The sequence below is a fragment of the Clarias gariepinus genome, chromosome 5, assembly GCF_024256425.1.
Source record: "Clarias gariepinus isolate MV-2021 ecotype Netherlands chromosome 5, CGAR_prim_01v2, whole genome shotgun sequence".
NCBI classification, from domain to species: Eukaryota; Metazoa; Chordata; class Actinopteri; order Siluriformes; family Clariidae; genus Clarias; species Clarias gariepinus.
Genome location: NC_071104.1, coordinates 3,633,153 through 3,653,606, shown reverse-complemented (window position 1 = coordinate 3,653,606; position 20,454 = coordinate 3,633,153). Strand labels below are relative to the sequence as shown.

The following is a 20,454-nucleotide window of genomic DNA, read 5'->3' as shown; positions in this document are numbered from 1 at the left end:
GAAAGCTTGTGCATTGTGTGACCTTAACCCATTTAATGGTCAGACATAAAGCAAAGATTTCCTTTTTCCACAGAAACCAGTCTGACCTGCATAGCAACAGAGGTCCACAGTGAGAGGCACTGCTGGGATTTGAACCCAGGATCTCCTGTTTACTAGACAGGAACTTTAACCAACTAAGCCACAGCGCCACAACCAAACCTTAGCCTCTCGCATATACTCTCGCGTATCTGAGATGCTCCAGCACAGGAACTTGACTATCAAGCTAAGATTGTCTCCACTGGCATGCAGCAGGGATAGGACCATGAAAGAAGTCCCACAGTGCTATACCATGCTTCACAGAGCACGCCAAAACTGCCAGTCATGGTGTTTCGACTCAGGTTGTTCCAAGTTCATTGCAGGCAAAGATCATGCCTGTTGCAGTAGATTTCAGGCTTGCAAAAATAAACAAACTTCAAAACACTGTATGTTATATATTTGCAACTGGCATACAGTTTACAGCAAAAAAATAAATAAAAAAAAAAATATATATATATATATATATATAAATATATATATATATATATATACTAGCTTATTGACAGCCATTGTCCTCATTTAAATGTAACCAAATGTCAACATCAGGCAAATGTTCCACGGCTACTCAGAAAATGATTCAATTCTTGCAAATCAAAATGCCAGTTTTCATTCACTTCTGTGGGAGGAATAGAGCTACCTTGCTTGACACCATGGACAGGTGTCTACCTCTGGAAAACACATGAAAACTGAGCAGATATCCTGGCTGAAAGCAAGATACCCTGCCACAACCTGAGACCACAAGCACTTAAGCCTTGAGTTCCTCATGCAGTTGGACCCAGACCTTGTCTGGTGTACCAAGAGATGAAACTCACAACAGGCACTGCTGGGATTTGAACCCAGGATCTCCTGTTTACAAGACAGGTGCTTTCACCAGCTAAGCCACATGCAAACCTCGCTGAGCTCGTAAGACGAGTACTCAACCAGCGATGCCATGCAAATGCTTTGATGTTTGTTTGCACATCCTAACTTTGATTTCGGCTTGATAAGATCCCAAAACGGGTGAAAATCCTTAAGAAAATGTCAAGTTTTAGATCTGTAAATGGCACACAAGCCACAGCAAACAAAAGGTTATGGCTGATCTCCAGCCATAGTCCTAACAAGCATATCACAACAGTCAGGGGGGAGGAATTAAAATCCACATGCCATGCACATCTAAAAGCAAGCAAGCGTTCATCAGATTGCTGCTGTGGACTTTGGCTCTTTGTCCCATAAGGATTGCGTGAATCAATGTCGTAACCTTTTGTTGAAGCTGGAGTTGAGCTGAGGGCTTGATTTGGGACAAATGGGCGGAAACATGTGGAAAACAATGATATTTCTTAAAATCAGCTGACAAGTCATTCAATCAAATATGGCACATAGGAAAGTGCATCTTGAACAGGGATTCCTGACCAAAGATTTCATTTTAGACATGGTGTGTGGATAAAAAGAAGGTAACAAGTTAGTGTCTCTGGCGGGGCATCGAACCCGCAACCTTTGAATAGAGGTAGAGGAGGAGGCGTCGCAGTTATTCACAATGATAATTTGACTATTGTACAAAAACACGGACACAAATTTAATTCATTTGAAATTCTTTATAGTAACATAAGTGTATTTAACTATATTAAGTCAGCTCAGTCGATCCCGCTAATTGTCATTTACAGACCTCCAGGGCCGTACTCGCAATTTCTTAGTGAATTTGCAGATTTCCTCTCAAACCTAGTCGTTTCTGTAGACAAAATGTTAATTGCTGGAGATTTTAATATTCATTTTGAAAACCCAGAAGACCCTCTGAGAACTGCATTTATGTCTATACTGGACTCGGTAGGAGTAAATCAGTGTGTAGTAGGACCCACTCATAAAGCAGGTCACACTTTAGATTTAATAATATTATTTGGATTAAGTATAAAAAATTTATTCACAATACCACTATCTGAAGTTATCTCAGATCACTATCTTGTCTCAATTCAAGTGTGTCACAATAATAATGTACACACAGCGCCGCGCTACCGTATAAAACGTACATTCACATCAACTACCAAACAGAGTTTTATCAGTAATCTCCCAGAGTTCCCAACTACGATTAGATCACCGTCTGACCCCACAGAACTCGATCAGGCGACTGAATATTTAGAGTCGACATTTCGCTATACCCTAGATAATGTAGCTCCAGTTAAGAGAAAAATTATTAGAGATAAAAAACTTGCTCCCTGGTATAACGATCACACGCGCACTCTAAAACAGACCGCTCGGAAATTAGAACGTAAATGGCGTCAAACTAAATTACTAGTATTTCAAATAGCATGGAAGGAGAGCATCCTGAACTATAGAAAAGCTCTTAGTGTAGCTAGATCAACATATCTCTCCACTCTTATAGAAAATAACAAAAATAATCCTAGATTCTTATTTAATGCTGTAGCCAAATTAACCAGAAATAAGACCACTGCAGAAATCTCCACAACAACATCATGCAATAGTGAGGACTTCATGAACTTTTTTAATAATAAAATTGTAAATATTAGGCATAAAATTGAGGTTTTGAAACCGAACAATGTAATTGATGCAGATGTTAATCTAGCCATGTCAGACCAGAACCTAGAATACTTTACTCCCCTTGAAGAGAATGAACTAATTTCACTCATCTCTTCTGCAAATTCATCAACCTGTATATTAGATCCTGTACCGACACATTTTCTTAAACAGATAGTACCAGCAATAATAGAACCCCTGTTGAGAATAATTAATTCTTCACTCAGCATTGGATATGTTCCAAAATCTTTTAAATTAGCAGTTATCAAACCAATAATTAAGAAACCTGACCTCGACCCCTGTCAGCTGTCCAGTTACAGACCAATATCAAACCTCCCCTTTATCTCTAAGATCCTGGAAAAGATAGTAGCGGAGCAGCTATGCTCATATATACATAGAAATGGCATACATGAACTGTATCAGTCAGGATTTAGGCCTCATCACAGTACAGAGACAGCGCTCGTTAAAGTAGTAAATGACATTCTATTGGCCTCTGATCAGGGTTGTGTAACTATGCTTGTATTACTTGACCTCAGTGCAGCTTTTGACACTGTTGATCACGCTATTCTTCTTCACAGATTAGAAAATGTAGTGGGAATTAAGGGTACAGCCCTCTCCTGGCTCAGATCCTATCTGACCCATCGTTATCAGTATGTAGACTTAAATGGTGATTATTCTGCATGTTCTCTAGTGGAGTTTGGCGTTCCGCAGGGTTCAGTTTTAGGTCCACTGCTTTTTTCCCTTTACATGCTTCCTCTGGGCAACATAATCCGTAAGCATGGTATTAGTTTTCATTGTTATGCTGACGATACACAGTTATATGTCTCAGCAAAACCTGATGAGAAAAAACAGCTTACTAAAATTGAGCAATGTGTGCAGGACATAAGAAATTGGATGCTAATTAACTTCCTTCTGCTAAATCCGGATAAGACAGAAGTTCTAGTCATAGGACCGCATACAGCTAGGAGTAAAATTTTAGATCACACCGTAACTTTAGATGGCCTTTCTGTTCCATCAAATGCAACAGTGAAAGACCTTGGTGTGATTATTGATTCCAGCCTTTCATTTGAAGCACATGTAGATAATATTACCAGGATAGCATTCTTTCACCTCAGAAATATTGCCAGAATAAGAAATTTATTGTCGCCAAACGACGCAGAAAAACTAGTTCATGCTTTTATCACCTCTAGGTTGGACTATTGTAATGCCTTACTGTCTGGTTGTTCAGCTAGATGCATAAATAAGCTTCAGCTAGTCCAGAATGCAGCAGCGAGAGTCCTCACCAGAACCAGAAGATATGAGCACATCACCCCTATCTTATCTTCACTCCATTGGCTCCCTGTGGAATTTCGCATTGATTTTAAAATACTACTCTTGACATATAAAGCATTAAATGGTCTCGCGCCGCAGTACCTGAGCGAAATGCTAGTGTCTTACGATCCGCCAGCCTACTTCGATCAAAGGATGCAGGCTGCTTGTCAGTACCGCGTATTATGAAAAATACAGCTGGGGGCAGAGCTTTTTCTTATAAAGCCCCAAAGTTATGGAATAGTCTTCCAAATAGTGTTCGGGACTCAGACACAGTCTCAGTGTTTAAGTCCAGGCTAAAAACCTATTTATTTAGCCAAGCATTTTTATAAATAGATTTGCCATAGGTAAAGGAGCAGATCTGGGGGACTCATGGACGTAGAGTATTATGGTGAACTGGTATGTTTGGATGCTGTCTTCCTCACTCTCATTGATCACTCAGGTTTGCTGACGGTGAGGTGATTGTTTGCTTTACATGTCAGGAAGCCCTCATGTTTGTGTTTCCTTCTGGCTCTCCCTTTTAGTTATGCTGTCATAGTTAGTCCTGCCGGAGTCTCTGCTTGCACTCTACAGTTAATATACATTCACATTATACATTGTGTGACTGTGACCATACCTAACTGCCATCTCTCCTCTTCTTCTCTTTCCCCCCCTCTTTCTTTTTCCTCTCTCCTCCTGTCCCCCCCTTTCACTCTTTCTCTCTCTCTCTGTCGAGCTACACATGTCTTCCTGAGCTGCCAGTGATCCAGACTCCCTCTGCCCTCCGGACCTGTCTGACCCATCCTGGTGCCCCGCTTCTGGCTGAAGATCTCGTCACATGGATGCCCTGTGTGTCTCTCTGGGATGCGTCTGGTGTCTGGGAATGATTCTCTCCACCTAGAAAATGGTTCTGGCCTTGACTGGTGTTGGCAACTGTTTCTCTGGGGACTTGACAGTTCGATAGTTCATGACTGGAACTTCTTACAAGTCTACCTGGGTCTTCAATAACTACCTGGACTCCATATTAACATCAATTAACATCAGCTATTATAGCTGAACTGCCTCCCACCCTACACACTGTATAAATGCAGATCATTTACTCTTTCTGTTTCACCCAAATGAGGATGGGTTCCCTGTTGAGTCTGGTTCCTCTCAAGGTTTCTTCCTATTACCATCTCAGGGAGTTTTTCCTTGCCACTGTCGCCCTCGGCTTGCTCACCAGGGACAAACTGACCATTTTGATTCATACAAATTCACATTTCATACAAACTTAAATAATTCTTTTGACTATGTAAAGCTGCTTTGCGGCAATGAAAATTGCTAAAAGCGCTATACAAATAAAATTGAATTGAATTGAATTGAATTGAATTGAATTGAATAGCTCCACAGCTGAGTCCAGAAGTCCAACACGCTATCCATTGCATCACAGAGCCAACCAGGGTGTTTTTTTTCAGGCTCTCCAAGATTCATGGATGCTCGAGTTCATTGGGCAGATGCTTTTTTGTTGCTACTAATCAAATTCCACCAAATGCAAACAACTATGGCAGGTGCTGATCCCACAAGCTGTCAACAGCGTCCACAGAATGCCTTGATTTCACCATGGAATTTGCCACAGATCCCTGTCTGACTTGCAAAGTTATTCAACTCTGGCTGTAAGAAAGGCAAGAAAGGGATAGCTTTCGCACCAACAGATGATTGTTGCAGTAGACACTGCTTGGATAGCACTGTAGCATGGAGACCTCAACATATACACACTGAAGTAAGCGCTAGATAACATATTAAATAAGGTATCTCCTCATCACCCATAGATTAAACGTTTTGTGGTATAAGGTCCTACAAATCCGAGACATCATGTTACCACACGAATGACGATTTGGCAGCAGCATTATTCTGTTGCGTTTCTGTGAATGAGCCTCATACACTTGATTTGATGCTTGCAAAGGTCCCCAACAGCTGAATAATCGCAACCACAGGTCAAATTATATGTCAAAAGAAGGCAGCCAAACCAATGCAAATGCAAGAAATTATCTGCTCTAGTCATCGTCCTAACAGACAAATGTTTAAAGGTGTGGTGAAAAGAATTGCAGTCGCAATGTAGCTAATGACCGGATCATAATGTTGACAGCAGTTGTGCTAGGGATACACAAGATAGGACTCTAATCTTGGCTAATCAGAAAGCTTGTGCATTGTGTGACTTTAACCCATGAGCTGTTAACGGTCAGACATGAAGCAAAGATTTCATTTCCTCCACTGAAACCAGTCTGATCTGCATAGCAACAGAAGTGCCCCTCAAGAGGCATTGCTGGGATTTAAATGCTCCTGTTCACCTCTCCTGGGATCTCCTGTTTACTAGACGTCTCTGCACATGGTTGTGTTGTTGAGGCAAAGCACTGAGCTGAACTTCCTTTTCAAAGATACTGAAAAATTCTTTTGAGATGTTCCACCGCATGTTTGAATGCAGAACTCAAGGAATCAGCTTCTGGATGATGATGGGGTATGAAAAGTTGTCTTGTTTATGATTTATAGGATTATTTCATCTTTCTCACTGTATTTTGCAGCATGTATGGTTGCAGAGGCTGCTCTCTAAACTGCTTTGCTGTTTTTCTAAGGTAAAACGTGAACGTGGTTCCTGTCTGAAGCCTAAAAATCCTGAACTTAAGCCAAACGATACACTTGCGTGTATTGGAAAGATCTAGCGCTTGCTTTGGGGAGGAGGTCAAGTCATGAAATCAGACGTGGCAAAAGTCTATTCAACCACGGGCCCACACTATATAGGCACACGCGGTGTAGTCGTGGCCGAGTGGTTAAGGCGATGGACTAGAAATCCATTGGGGTCTCCCCGCGCAGGTTCGAATCCTGCCGATTACGTCTGTTATATTGCGCAAGAAAGACATGTTGCAACTCATTGTGTTGTGGCTGTGATTTGTAACAAATTTCCTCATGCCCTTAAGAGTTGGTGATTTGCTGAGGACATAATGGTGACATCCTGCCCCCTTTTCATCCTCAATAGCTGCTGCTTTGGTGGAGAAATCCTGTCACCCCTTCCCAACGTTGATCTGTCTTCCAATGACAAGCTGCCTCATAGACATCCGATCGGTTATATGAGTGCGTGGCCAGCGACCTGTAATCCGTGCAAGACGTGACCTTTCTAGAGGCCGCCGTGTCAGGATGGCCGAGGGGTCTAAGGCGCTGTGTTCAGGTCGCAGTCTCCCCTGGAGGCGTGGGTTCGAATCCCACTTCTGACAAGAGCCCCTTCTCTTTGTTGCATTTAGGAAATCATGTATGGATCTGCATCAATAACCTTGACCTCTCACAGCATAGCTTTGCTTGCTAGCGAGGAAGTTGGCACTTTTCTTCATCAAGCGCTTGCTTCTTCAATTTTTTGGACGATGTAGACATGGTTGTGTTGTTGAGGCAAAGCCCGGAGCAGGGTGCCAAAATCAAGGCTACAGGTTCTGTGCTGAACTTCCTTTTCATGCATGCTGAAAAATTCTTTTGAGATGTCCCAGCACATGTTTGATTGGTGAAGTCAAGGAATCAGCTTCTATTTGACAATTGGGTATGAAAAGTTATCATTGTTCATGATACATAGGTTAATTTCATCTTTCTGTCTGTATTTTGCAGCATTGCCCATAGATGGTTGGAGAGGTTGCTCTCTAAATTGCTTTCCTGTTTTGCTAAGGTAAAACGTCTACTCTGGATCAGACAAAGACATCCACATCGGATCGTAGTAGCTTTCAGCAACTTATCACTGTATGCTTTCTTAGAAAATGGGCACAAGCGAGCTTTCAGTAATGTATTTTTATGTATACATACACATATATTATATATATTGAACTGCAGTGTGTAGTGCAATCTTGGGCAATTGGGCCATGTACAATTTGCAATATAGCTTATGACCTACGGATACACAAGATCGGACTGTAAACTTGGCTAATCAGAAAGCTTGTGCATTGTGTGACCTTAACCCATTTAATGGTCAGACATAAAGCAAAGATTTCCTTTTTTCCACAGAAACCAGTCTGACCTGCATAGCAACAGAGGTGCACAGTGAGAGGCACTGCTGGGATTCGAACCCAGGATCTCCTGTTTACTAGACAGGCACTTTAACCAACTAAGCCACAGCGCCACAACCAAACCTTAGCCTCTCGCATATACTCTCGCGTATCTGAGATGCTCCAGCACAGGAACTTGACTATCAAGCTAAGATTGTCTCCACTGGCATGCAGCATGATAGGACCATGAATGAAGTCCCACAGTGCTATACCATGCTTCACAGAGCACGCCAAAACTGCCAGTCATGGTGTTTTGACTCAGGTTGTTCCAAGTTCATTGCAGGCAAAGATCATGCCTGTTGCAGTAGATTTCAGGCTTGCAAAAATAAACAAACTTCAAACACACTGTATGTTATATATTTGCAACTGGCATACAGTTTACAGCAAATAAAAAAAAAAAATAATAATAATAATATATATATATATATATATATATATATACTAGCTTATTGACAGCCATTGTCCTCATTTAAATGTAACCAAATGTTGCACGGCTACTCAGAAAATGATTCAATTCTTGCAAATCAAAATGCCAGTTTTCATTCACTTCTGTGGGAGGAATAGAGCTACCTTGCTTGACACCATGGACAGGTGTCTACCTCTGGAAAACACATGAAAACTGAGCAGAAATCCTGGCTGAAAGCAAGATACCCTGCCACAACCTGAGACCACAAGCACTTAAGCCTTGAGTTCCCCATGCAGTTGGACCCAGACCTTGTCTGGTGTACCAAGAGATGAAACTCACAACAGGCACTGCTGGGATTTGAACCCAGGATCTCCTGTTTACAAGACACGTGCTTTCACCAGCTAAGCCACAGTGCCAATGGCCTGCGCGGCACCTTAGGCATGACCCAGCACTTTTAACCGAGACTCTCCTGGCCAAGACGTAATCTGATTGCAATGCTAATATTTCCTCCATCCGCATACAAACCTCGCTGAGCTCGTAAGACGAGTACTCAACCAGCGATGCCATGCAAATGCTTTGATGTTTGTTTGCACATCCTAACTTTGATTTCGGCTTGATAAGATCCCAAAACGGGTGAAAATCCTTAAGAAAATGTCAAGTTTTAGATCTGTAAATGGCACACAAGCCACAGCAAACAAAAGGTTATGGCTGATCTCCAGCCATAGTCCTAACAAGCATATCACAACAGTCAGGGGGGAGGAATTAAAATCCACATGCCATGCACATCTAAAAGCAAGCAAGCGTTCATCAGATTGCTGCTGTGGACTTTGGCTCTTTGTCCCATAAGGATTGCGTGAATCAATGTCGTAACCTTTTGTTGAAGCTGGAGTTGAGCTGAGGGCTTGATTTGGGACAAATGGGCGGAAACATGTGGAAAACAATGATATTTCTTAAATTCAGCTGACAAGTCATTCAATCAAATATGGCACATAGGAAAGTGCATCTTGAACAGGGATTCCTGACCAAAGATTTCATTTTAGACATGGTGTGTGGATAAAAAGAAGGTAACAAGTTAGTGTCTCTGGCGGGGCATCGAACCCGCAACCTTTGAATAGCTCCACAGCTGAGTCCAGAAGTCCAACACGCTATCCATTGCATCACAGAGCCAACAAGGGTGTTTTTTTTCAGGCTCTCTAAGATTCATGGATGCTCGAGTTCATTGAGCAGATGCTTTTCTGTTGTTACTAATCAAATTCCACCAAATGCAAACAACTATGGCAGGTGCTGATCCCACAAGCTGTCAACAGCGTCCACAGAATGCCTTGATTTCACCATGGAATTTGCCACAGATCCCTGTCTGACTTGCAAAGTTATTCAACTCTGGCTGTAAGAAAGGCAAGAAAGGGATAGCTTTCGCACCAACAGATGATTGTTGCAGTAGACACTGCTTGGATAGCACTGTAGCATGGAGACCTCAACATATACACACTGGAGTAAGCGCTAGATAACATATTAAATAAGGTATCTCCTCATCACCCATAGATTAAACGTTTTGTGGTATAAGGTCCTACAAATCCGAGACATCATGTTACCACACGAATGACGATTTGGCAGCAGCATTATTCTGTTGCGTTTCTGTGAATGAGCCTCATACACTTGATTTGATGCTTGCAAAGGTCCCCAACAGCTGAATAATCGCAACCACAGGTCAAATTATATGTCAGAAGAAGGCAGCCAAACCAATGCAAATGCAAGAAATTATCTGCTCTAGTCATCGTCCTAACAGACAAATGTTTAAAGGTGTGGTAAAAAGATATGCAGTCGCAATGTAGCTAATGACCGGATCATAATGTTGACAGCAGTTGTGCTAGGGATACACAAGATAGGACTCTAATCTTGGCTAATCAGAAAGCTTGTGCATTGTGTGACTTTAACCCATGAGCTGTTAACGGTCAGACATGAAGCAAAGATTTCATTTCCTCCACTGAAACCAGTCTGATCTGCATAGCAACAGAAGTGCCCCTCAAGAGGCATTGCTGGGATTTAAATGCTCCTGTTCACCTCTCCTGGGATCTCCTGTTTACTAGACGTCTCTGCACATGGTTGTGTTGTTGAGGCAAAGCACTGAGCTGAACTTCATTTTCACAGATACTGAAAAATTCTTTTGAGATGTTCCACCGCATGTTTGAATGCAGAAGTCAAGGAATCAGCTTCTGGATGATGATGGGGTATGAAAAGTTGTCTTGTTTATGATTTATAGGATTATTTCATCTTTCTCACTGTATTTTGCAGCATGTATGGTTGCAGAGGCTGCTCTCTAAACTGCTTTGCTGTTTTTCTAAGGTAAAACATGAACGTGGTTCCTGTCTGAAGCCTAAAAATCCTGAACTTAAGCCAACCGATACACTTGCGTGTATTGGAAAGATCTAGCGCTTGCTTTGGGGAGGAGGTCAAGTCATGAAATCAGACGTGGCAAAAGTCTATTCAACCACGGGCCCACTATGTAAGAACACGCAGTGTAGTCGTGGCCGAGTGGTTAAGGCGATGGACTAGAAATCCATTGGGGTCTCCCCGCGCAGGTTCGAATCCTGCCGATTACGTCTGTTATATTGCGCAAGAAAGACATGTTGCAACTCATTGTGTTGTGGCTGTGATTTGTAACAAATTTCCTCATGCCCTTAAGAGTTGGTGATTTGCTGAGGACATAATGGTGACATCCTGCCCCCTTTTCATCCTCAATAGCTGCTGCTTTGGTGGAGAAATCCTGTCACCCCTTCCCAACGTTGATCTGTCTTCCAATGACAAGCTGCCTCATAGACATCCGATCGGTTATATGAGTGCGTGGCCAGCGACCTGTAATCCGTGCAAGACGTGACCTTTCTAGAGGCCGCCGTGTCAGGATGGCCGAGGGGTCTAAGGCGCTGTGTTCAGGTCGCAGTCTCCCCTGGAGGCGTGGGTTCGAATCCCACTTCTGACAAGAGCCCCTTCTCTTTGTTGCATTTAGGAAATCATGTATGGATCTGCATCAATAACCTTGACCTCTCACAGCATAGCTTTGCTTGCTAGCGAAGAAGTTGGCACTTTTCTTCATCAAGCGCTTGCTTCTTCAATTTTTTGGACGATGTAGACATGGTTGTGTTGTTGAGGCAAAGCCCGGAGCAGGGTGCCAAAATCAAGGCTACAGGTTCTGTGCTGAACTTCCTTTTCATGCATGCTGAAAAATTCTTTTGAGATGTCCCAGCACATGTTTGATTGGTGAAGTCAAGGAATCAGCTTCTATTTGACAATTGGGTATGAAAAGTTATCATTGTTCATGATACATAGGTTCATTTCATCTTTCTGTCTGTATTTTGCAGCATTGCCCATAGATGGTTGGAGAGGTTGCTCTCTAAATAGCTTTCCTGTTTTGCTAAGGTAAAACGTCTACTCTGGATCAGACAAAGACATCCACATCGGATCGTAGTAGCTTTCAGCAACTTATCACTGTATGCTTTCTTAGAAAATGGGCACAAGCGAGCTTTCAGTAATGTATTTTTATGTATACATACACATATATTATATATATTGAAGTGCAGTGTGTAGTGCAATCTTGGGCAATTGGGCCATGTACAATTTGCAATATAGCTTATGACCTACAGATACACAAGATCGGACTGTTAACTTGGCTAATCAGAAAGCTTGTGCATTGTGTGACCTTAACCCATTTAATGGTCAGACATAAAGCAAAGATTTCCTTTTTTCAACAGAAACCAGTCTGACCTGCATAGCAACAGAGGTGCACAGTGAGAGGCACTGCTGGGATTCGAACCCAGGATCTCCTGTTTACTAGACAGGCACTTTAACCAACTAAGCCACAGCGCCACAACCAAACCTTAGCCTCTCGCATATACTCTCGCGTATCTGAGATGCTCCAGCACAGGAACTTGACTATCAAGCTAAGATTGTCTCCACTGGCATGCAGCATGATAGGACCATGAATGAAGTCCCACAGTGCTATACCATGCTTCACAGAGCACGCCAAAACTGCCAGTCATGGTGTTTTGACTCAGGTTGTTCCAAGTTCATTGCAGGCAAAGATCATGCCTGTTGCAGTAGATTTCAGGCTTGCAAAAATAAACAAACTTCAAACACACTGTATGTTATATATTTGCAACTGGCATACAGTTTACAGCAAATAAAAAAAAAAAAAATAATAATAATAATATATATATATATATATATATATATATATATATATATATACTAGCTTATTGACAGCCATTGTCCTCATTTAAATGTAACCAAATGTTGCACGGCTACTCAGAAAATGATTCAATTCTTGCAAATCAAAATGCCAGTTTTCATTCACTTCTGTGGGAGGAATAGAGCTACCTTGCTTGACACCATGGACAGGTGTCTACCTCTGGAAAACACATGAAAACTGAGCAGAAATCCTGGCTGAAAGCAAGATACCCTGCCACAACCTGAGACCACAAGCACTTAAGCCTTGAGTTCCCCATGCAGTTGGACCCAGACCTTGTCTGGTGTACCAAGAGATGAAACTCACAACAGGCACTGCTGGGATTTGAACCCAGGATCTCCTGTTTACAAGACACGTGCTTTCACCAGCTAAGCCACAGTGCCAATGGCCTGTGCGGCACCTTAGGCATGACCCAGCACTTTTAACCGAGACTCTCCTGGCCAAGACGTAATCTGATTGCAATGCTAATATTTCCTCCATCCGCATGCAAACCTCGCTGAGCTCGTAAGACGAGTACTCAACCAGCGATGCCATGCAAATGCTTTGATGTTTGTTTGCACATCCTAACTTTGATTTCGGCTTGATAAGATCCCAAAACGGGTGAAAATCCTTAAGAAAATGTCAAGTTTTAGATCTGTAAATGGCACACAAGCCACAGCAAACAAAAGGTTATGGCTGATCTCCAGCCATAGTCCTAACAAGCATATCACAACAGTCAGGGGGGAGGAATTAAAATCCACATGCCATGCACATCTAAAAGCAAGCAAGCGTTCATCAGATTGCTGCTGTGGACTTTGGCTCTTTGTCCCATAAGGATTGCGTGAATCAATGTCGTAACCTTTTGTTGAAGCTGGAGTTGAGCTGAGGGCTTGATTTGGGACAAATGGGCGGAAACATGTGGAAAACAATGATATTTCTTAAATTCAGCTGACAAGTCATTCAATCAAATATGGCACATAGGAAAGTGCATCTTGAACAGGGATTCCTGACCAAAGATTTCATTTTAGACATGGTGTGTGGATAAAAAGAAGGTAACAAGTTAGTGTCTCTGGCGGGGCATCGAACCCGCAACCTTTGAATAGCTCCACAGCTGAGTCCAGAAGTCCAACACGCTATCCATTGCATCACAGAGCCAACAAGGGTGTTTTTTTTCAGGCTCTCTAAGATTCATGGATGCTCGAGTTCATTGAGCAGATGCTTTTCTGTTGTTACTAATCAAATTCCACCAAATGCAAACAACTATGGCAGGTGCTGATCCCACAAGCTGTCAACAGCGTCCACAGAATGCCTTGATTTCACCATGGAATTTGCCACAGATCCCTGTCTGACTTGCAAAGTTATTCAACTCTGGCTGTAAGAAAGGCAAGAAAGGGATAGCTTTCGCACCAACAGATGATTGTTGCAGTAGACACTGCTTGGATAGCACTGTAGCATGGAGACCTCAACATATACACACTGGAGTAAGCGCTAGATAACATATTAAATAAGGTATCTCCTCATCACCCATAGATTAAACGTTTTGTGGTATAAGGTCCTACAAATCCGAGACATCATGTTACCACACGAATGACGATTTGGCAGCAGCATTATTCTGTTGCGTTTCTGTGAATGAGCCTCATACACTTGATTTGATGCTTGCAAAGGTCCCCAACAGCTGAATAATCGCAACCACAGGTCAAATTATATGTCAGAAGAAGGCAGCCAAACCAATGCAAATGCAAGAAATTATCTGCTCTAGTCATCGTCCTAACAGACAAATGTTTAAAGGTGTGGTAAAAAGATATGCAGTCGCAATGTAGCTAATGACCGGATCATAATGTTGACAGCAGTTGTGCTAGGGATACACAAGATAGGACTCTAATCTTGGCTAATCAGAAAGCTTGTGCATTGTGTGACTTTAACCCATGAGCTGTTAACGGTCAGACATGAAGCAAAGATTTCATTTCCTCCACTGAAACCAGTCTGATCTGCATAGCAACAGAAGTGCCCCTCAAGAGGCATTGCTGGGATTTAAATGCTCCTGTTCACCTCTCCTGGGATCTCCTGTTTACTAGACGTCTCGGCACATGGTTGTGTTGTTGAGGCAAAGCACTGAGCTGAACTTCATTTTCACAGATACTGAAAAATTCTTTTGAGATGTTCCACCGCATGTTTGAATGCAGAAGTCAAGGAATCAGCTTCTGGATGATGATGGGGTATGAAAAGTTGTCTTGTTTATGATTTATAGGATTATTTCATCTTTCTCACTGTATTTTGCAGCATGTATGGTTGCAGAGGCTGCTCTCTAAACTGCTTTGCTGTTTTTCTAAGGTAAAACGTGAACGTGGTTCCTGTCTGAAGCCTAAAAATCCTGAACTTAAGCCAACCGATACATTTGCGTGTATTGGAAAGATCTAGCGCTTGCTTTGGGGAGGAGGTCAAGTCATGAAATCAGACGTGGCAAAAGTCTATTCAACCACGGGCCCACACTATGTAAGCACACGCAGTGTAGTCGTGGCCGAGTGGTTAAGGCGATGGACTAGAAATCCATTGGGGTCTCCCCGCGCAGGTTCGAATCCTGCCGATTACGTCTGTTATATTGCGCAAGAAAGACATGTTGCAACTCATTGTGTTGTGGCTGTGATTTGTAACAAATTTCCTCATGCCCTTAAGAGTTGGTGATTTGCTGAGGACATAATGGTGACATCCTGCCCCCTTTTCATCCTCAATAGCTGCTGCTTTGGTGGAGAAATCCTGTCACCCCTTCCCAACGTTGATCTGTCTTCCAATGACAAGCTGCCTCATAGACATCCGATCGGTTATATGAGTGCGTGGCCAGCGACCTGTAATCCGTGCAAGACGTGACCTTTCTAGAGGCCGCCGTGTCAGGATGGCCGAGGGGTCTAAGGCGCTGTGTTCAGGTCGCAGTCTCCCCTGGAGGCGTGGGTTCGAATCCCACTTCTGACAAGAGCCCCTTCTCTTTGTTGCATTTAGGAAATCATGTATGGATCTGCATCAATAACCTTGACCTCTCACAGCATAGCTTTGCTTGCTAGCGAAGAAGTTGGCACTTTTCTTCATCAAGCGCTTGCTTCTTCAATTTTTTGGACGATGTAGACATGGTTGTATTGTTGAGGCAAAGCCCGGAGCAGGGTGCCAAAATCAAGGCTACAGGTTCTGTGCTGAACTTCCTTTTCATGCATGCTGAAAAATTCTTTTGAGATGTCCCAGCACATGTTTGATTGGTGAAGTCAAGGAATCAGCTTCTATTTGACAATTGGGTATGAAAAGTTATCATTGTTCATGATACATAGGTTCATTTCATCTTTCTCACTGTATTTTGCAGCATTGCCCATAGATGGTTGCAGAGGCTGCTCTCTAAACTGCTTTGCTGTTTTTCTAAGGTAAACCGCGAACGTGGTTCCTGTCTGAAGCCTAAAAATCCCGAACTTAAGCCAACCGATACACTTGCGTGTATTGGAAAGATCTAGCGCTTGCTTTGGGGAGGAGGTCAAGTCATGAAATCAGACGTGGCAAAAGTCTATTCAACCACGGGCCCACACTATGTAAGCACACGCGGTGTAGTCGTGGCCGAGTGGTTAAGGCGATGGACTAGAAATCCATTGGGGTCTCCCCGCGCAGGTTCGAATCCTGCCGATTACGTCTGTTATATTGCACAAGAAAGACATGTTGCAACTCATTGTGTTGTGGCTGTGATTTGTAACAAATTTCCTCATGCCCTTAAGAGTTGGTGCTTTGTTGAAGACATAATGGTGACATCCTGCCCCCTTTCCATCCTCAATAGCTGCTGCTTTGGTGGAGAAATCCTGTCACCCCTTCCCAACGTTGATCTGTCTTCCAATGACAAGCTGCCTCATAGACATCCGATCGGTTATATGAGTGCGTGGCCAGCGACCTGTAATCCGTGCAAGACGTGACCTTTCTAGAGACCGCCGTGTCAGGATGGCCGAGCGGTCTAAGGCGCTGCGTTTAGGTCGCAGTCTCCCCTGGAGGCGTGGGTTCGAATCCCACTTCTGACAAGAGCCCCTTCTCTTTGTTGCATTTAGGAAATCATGTATGGATCTGCATCAATAACCTTGACCTCTCACAGCATAGCTTTGCTTGCTAGCGAAGAAGTTGGCACTTTTCTTTATCAAGCGCTTGCTTCTTTGTTTTTTTGGACGATGTAGACATGGTTGTGTTGTTGAGGCAAAGCCGGAGCAGGGTGCCAAAATGAAGGCTACAGGTTCTGAGCTGAACTTCCTTTTCACGGATGCTGAAAAATTCTTTTGAGATGTCCCAGCACATGTTTGATTGGTGAAGTCAAGGAATCAGCTTCTATTTGACAATTGGGTATGAAAACTTGTCATTGTTCATGATTCATAGGTTCATTTCATCTTTCTGTCTGTATTTTGCAGCATTGCCCATAGATGGTTGGAGAGGTTGCTCTCTAAACTGCTTTTGCTAAGGTAAAACGTCTACTCTGGATCAGACAAAGACATCCACATCGGATCGTAGTAGCTTTCAGCAACTTATCACTGTATGCTTTCTTAGAAAATGGGCACAAGCGAGCTTTCAGTAATGTAATTTTATGTATACATACACATATATTTATATATATTGAAGTGCAGTGTGTAGTGCAATCTTGGGCAATTGGGCCATGTACAATTTGCAATATAGCTAATGACCTACGGATACACAAGATCGGACTGTAAACTTGGCTAATCAGAAAGCTTGTGCATTGTGTGACCTTAACCCATTTAATGGTCAGACATAAAGCAAAGATTTCCTTTTTTCCACAGAAACCAGTCTGACCTGCATAGCAACAGAGGTGCACAGTGAGAGGCACTGCTGGGATTCGAACCCAGGATCTCCTGTTTACTAGACAGGCACTTTAACCAACTAAGCCACAGCGCCACAACCAAACCTTAGCCTCTCGCATATACTCTCGCGTATCTGAGATGCTCCAGCACAGGAACTTGACTATCAAGCTAAGATTGTCTCCACTGGCATGCAGCATGATAGGACCATGAATGAAGTCCCACAGTGCTATACCATGCTTCCCAGAGCACGCCAAAACTGCCAGTCATGGTGTTTCGACTCAGGTTGTTCCAAGTTCATTGCAGGCAAAGATCATGCCTGTTGCAGTAGATTTCAGGCTTGCAAAAATAAACAAACTTCAAACACACTGTATGTTATATATTTGCAACTGGCATACAGTTTACAGCAAAAAAAAAAAAAAAAAAAAAAAAAAAAATATATATATATATATATATATATATATATACTAGCTTATTGACAGCCATTGTCCTCATTTAAATGTAACCAAATGTCAACACCAGGCAAATGTTACATGCCCGTGTGTGTGGCATGTAAATGTAGGCGTAAATGCGCGGATGCTGGTGGCGGCGTGCACGCGCGCTCTTTTTCTCTCTCTCTCTCTCGCTTTCCCTTCCCTGCAGGTGGCCCCGCCCTGATTGGACATGCGTGACGTGCGCCAGGATTGGCCGTCTTTGGACCTGCGCGTCTTTTTAAGATTGCGGGTGGAAGCCGGAAGGGCGCGCTGTGTGATGTGTTTGGAGATTGTTGCTTGTGTTGGTTTATGTTACAAAATAGAAAGCTGTTGGTCGCGCCTGTGTTGTGAGCTTGTGGGGTGTGTGTTTTGGTCTCTTGTGTTTATGTTAAATGTTATATTGTTGTAGATATTGTTAATAGTTATCTTTTTGTTTATATATGTATTTCTTTTGTGGAAGCAGTAGGGGTTGGGTGCCATTTCAGTTAGACCCGTTTTCTCCTGTTTTGAATGTTTAGTTAGGGAGTTAGTTTAGCCCTGTGTTTTTGGTTTAGTTTTCTTTGTAGCTTAGTTAGTTTTGGGAGGAGATAGGGCGGGGTTTTTGTTTATTGTTTTGGCCTTGGCCCAACCCTGAAGCCGAGAGCTTCCGGTGTGTGTGTGTGTGTGTGTGTGTGTGTGTGTGTGTGTGTGTGTGTAAAAAAATAAAAGAAAACAAAGACCAAGTTGGTTGTTCAAGATTTTATTATTTATTACGCCCTGGGACCCTAGACCTGGGGACGTAACAAAGTGGGGGCTCGTCCATTGCGAATAATAAAGTGGGGGCTCGTCCATTGCCCGGGCAAATAAGAAAGTGGGTGGCTCATTAATAAAGTGAGGGCTCGGCGATTGCGGATTATACAATAGTTTGTTTGGCTGCCTTCTTTAGTTTGTTTGTACAGTTGGTACATATTAAAAAAAAAATGGATTTTGATCTAATTGCCTTTACGCTATCTCCTAGCACGGAGCAGTTTAATCACTGTCGTAAAGACGATTTGTTTAAAATAGCTGATTTTTTTGGAGTGGATGTGCCACGTAATGTCTCAAAAACGGAGGTGAAAAAAATATTATATAAACAATTGGTTAAACAGCAGATTCTGCCTGAGGATTCTGAAAGGGATGCTGATGATAGGAGCTCTTCAACGCCGACGGAAGTCGACGTGAAGCCACCATCTACGCCACACTCACCCACAACTTCCAGGTACCAATTAACTGCACCACCTCCCACGTCATTATTAACAAATTCGGACCAACTATTAAATTTAAAAGCAAAAGAAATAGAATTGGAAATTAAACGAGAAGAAACTGAGGCAAAAAGGCTTCGTTTAAGGGAACTAGAGCTTGAGATAGAGAGGGAGCGTTTTCAGCGAGATCACAGCCGGCTTCACCGGGCTGAGAGCGCGTTGGAGAGTTCCCCTGCTTCTCCGTCGTTTGCTCAGTTACCTACGGGGCCTGCGCCGGTCTCTTCTAGTGTCGTTTCTGCCCCAGTAACTATTTCTTTGCCGAATTTTGACGTGAGCAAACATATTAATTTAGTCCCTCCGTTTAGAGAAACCGAAGTGGATAGCTATTTTATAGCCTTTGAACGTGTGGCAGCTACTTTGCAGTGGCCAAGAGCGATGTGGGCTCTACTTTTACAATGTAAGCTAACCGGCAAAGCGCAAGACGTTTGTTCAGCGTTGCCAATAGAACAAAGTCTAGATTACGACGTGGTTAAACAAACTGTCCTCCGTGCTTATGAGTTAGTACCGGAGGCGTATAGACAAAAATTTAGAGCCCATAAGAAGATAGACAAACAAACTTTTGTTGAGTTCGCCCGAGAAAAGCAAGCTCTTTTTGAAAAGTGGTGTGCGGCAACTAAAACTACTACCTTTGAAGCCTTAAAAGAGTTAATCTTACTAGAAGACTTTAAAAACTGTATATTTGAAAATATAGTCATTCACTTAAACGAACAAAAAGTCACGTCTCTGTCAGCAGCCGCTGTGCTGGCTGACGAGTTCGTTTTAACACACCGAACAGTTTTTACTCCCACGTTGAGAACTGATAAATTTGCTGTCCGTGGGGTTGAAGGGCAGGTGAATCCTTCGGCTGGTGATGTGAGACCGGCGAGGGGAGGGGTTTTTAGAAGTTCTCAGTATCGCACGGGGGGAGGTAGAGTCTGTTTTTATTGCCTCAGTAAAGATCATCTTATTTCAGACTGCGAAGCCTGGAAAAAGAAAAAAAATGCATCAGCGAAATCTAAAACTGTAGGTTTTATTAAAAGACAAAGAGAACATGTTTTACCTGATCCAACAATAGCGGCATATAAACCCTTCATGTTGCAGGGATGGGTGGCAGACAGCTCGGAAGGAATTCCCAGGTCAGTGTCTGTTCTGCGGGATACAGGGGCAGCCCAAAGCTTGATGCTAGCTGGCACACTACCTTTGTCACAGAAAACGTACACGGGAGCTGATGTAATTTTGCGGGGCATAGGAGCAGGCTGTGTTAAAGTTCCGCTCCATACTGTCTACCTTCAAACTGACATCGTAAAGGGGGAAGTGTGTGTTGGAATTTGTGCTGAACTCCCTGTTGACGGAGT

At 42.9% G+C, this 20,454-nt stretch overlaps 1 protein-coding gene and 11 non-coding genes across 12 annotated transcripts in view; 9 read left to right on the top strand and 3 right to left on the bottom strand.

Annotated features, from left to right (window-relative positions):
- LOC128524461 (nuclear factor 7, brain-like) overlaps positions 1-20,454 on the top strand; it is a 561,325-nt gene that overhangs the window by 278,096 nt on the left and 262,775 nt on the right. The gene's annotated exons all lie outside the window — the stretch shown is intronic.
- Positions 6,654-6,735, top strand: trnas-aga (transfer RNA serine (anticodon AGA)). The gene has a single exon. It is a non-coding gene; the product is annotated as a tRNA-Ser (tRNA).
- On the top strand, positions 7,030-7,112 carry trnal-cag (transfer RNA leucine (anticodon CAG)). The gene has a single exon. It is a non-coding gene; the product is annotated as a tRNA-Leu (tRNA).
- On the bottom strand, positions 7,923-7,996 carry trnat-agu (transfer RNA threonine (anticodon AGU)). Its single transcript has one exon. It is a non-coding gene; the product is annotated as a tRNA-Thr (tRNA).
- trnas-aga (transfer RNA serine (anticodon AGA)) lies at positions 10,847-10,928 on the top strand. Its single transcript has one exon. It is a non-coding gene; the product is annotated as a tRNA-Ser (tRNA).
- trnal-cag (transfer RNA leucine (anticodon CAG)) lies at positions 11,223-11,305 on the top strand. The gene has a single exon. It is a non-coding gene; the product is annotated as a tRNA-Leu (tRNA).
- trnat-agu (transfer RNA threonine (anticodon AGU)) lies at positions 12,116-12,189 on the bottom strand. The gene has a single exon. It is a non-coding gene; the product is annotated as a tRNA-Thr (tRNA).
- On the top strand, positions 15,056-15,137 carry trnas-aga (transfer RNA serine (anticodon AGA)). Its single transcript has one exon. It is a non-coding gene; the product is annotated as a tRNA-Ser (tRNA).
- On the top strand, positions 15,432-15,514 carry trnal-cag (transfer RNA leucine (anticodon CAG)). Its single transcript has one exon. It is a non-coding gene; the product is annotated as a tRNA-Leu (tRNA).
- Positions 16,129-16,210, top strand: trnas-aga (transfer RNA serine (anticodon AGA)). Its single transcript has one exon. It is a non-coding gene; the product is annotated as a tRNA-Ser (tRNA).
- Positions 16,505-16,587, top strand: trnal-uag (transfer RNA leucine (anticodon UAG)). The gene has a single exon. It is a non-coding gene; the product is annotated as a tRNA-Leu (tRNA).
- Positions 17,391-17,464, bottom strand: trnat-agu (transfer RNA threonine (anticodon AGU)). Its single transcript has one exon. It is a non-coding gene; the product is annotated as a tRNA-Thr (tRNA).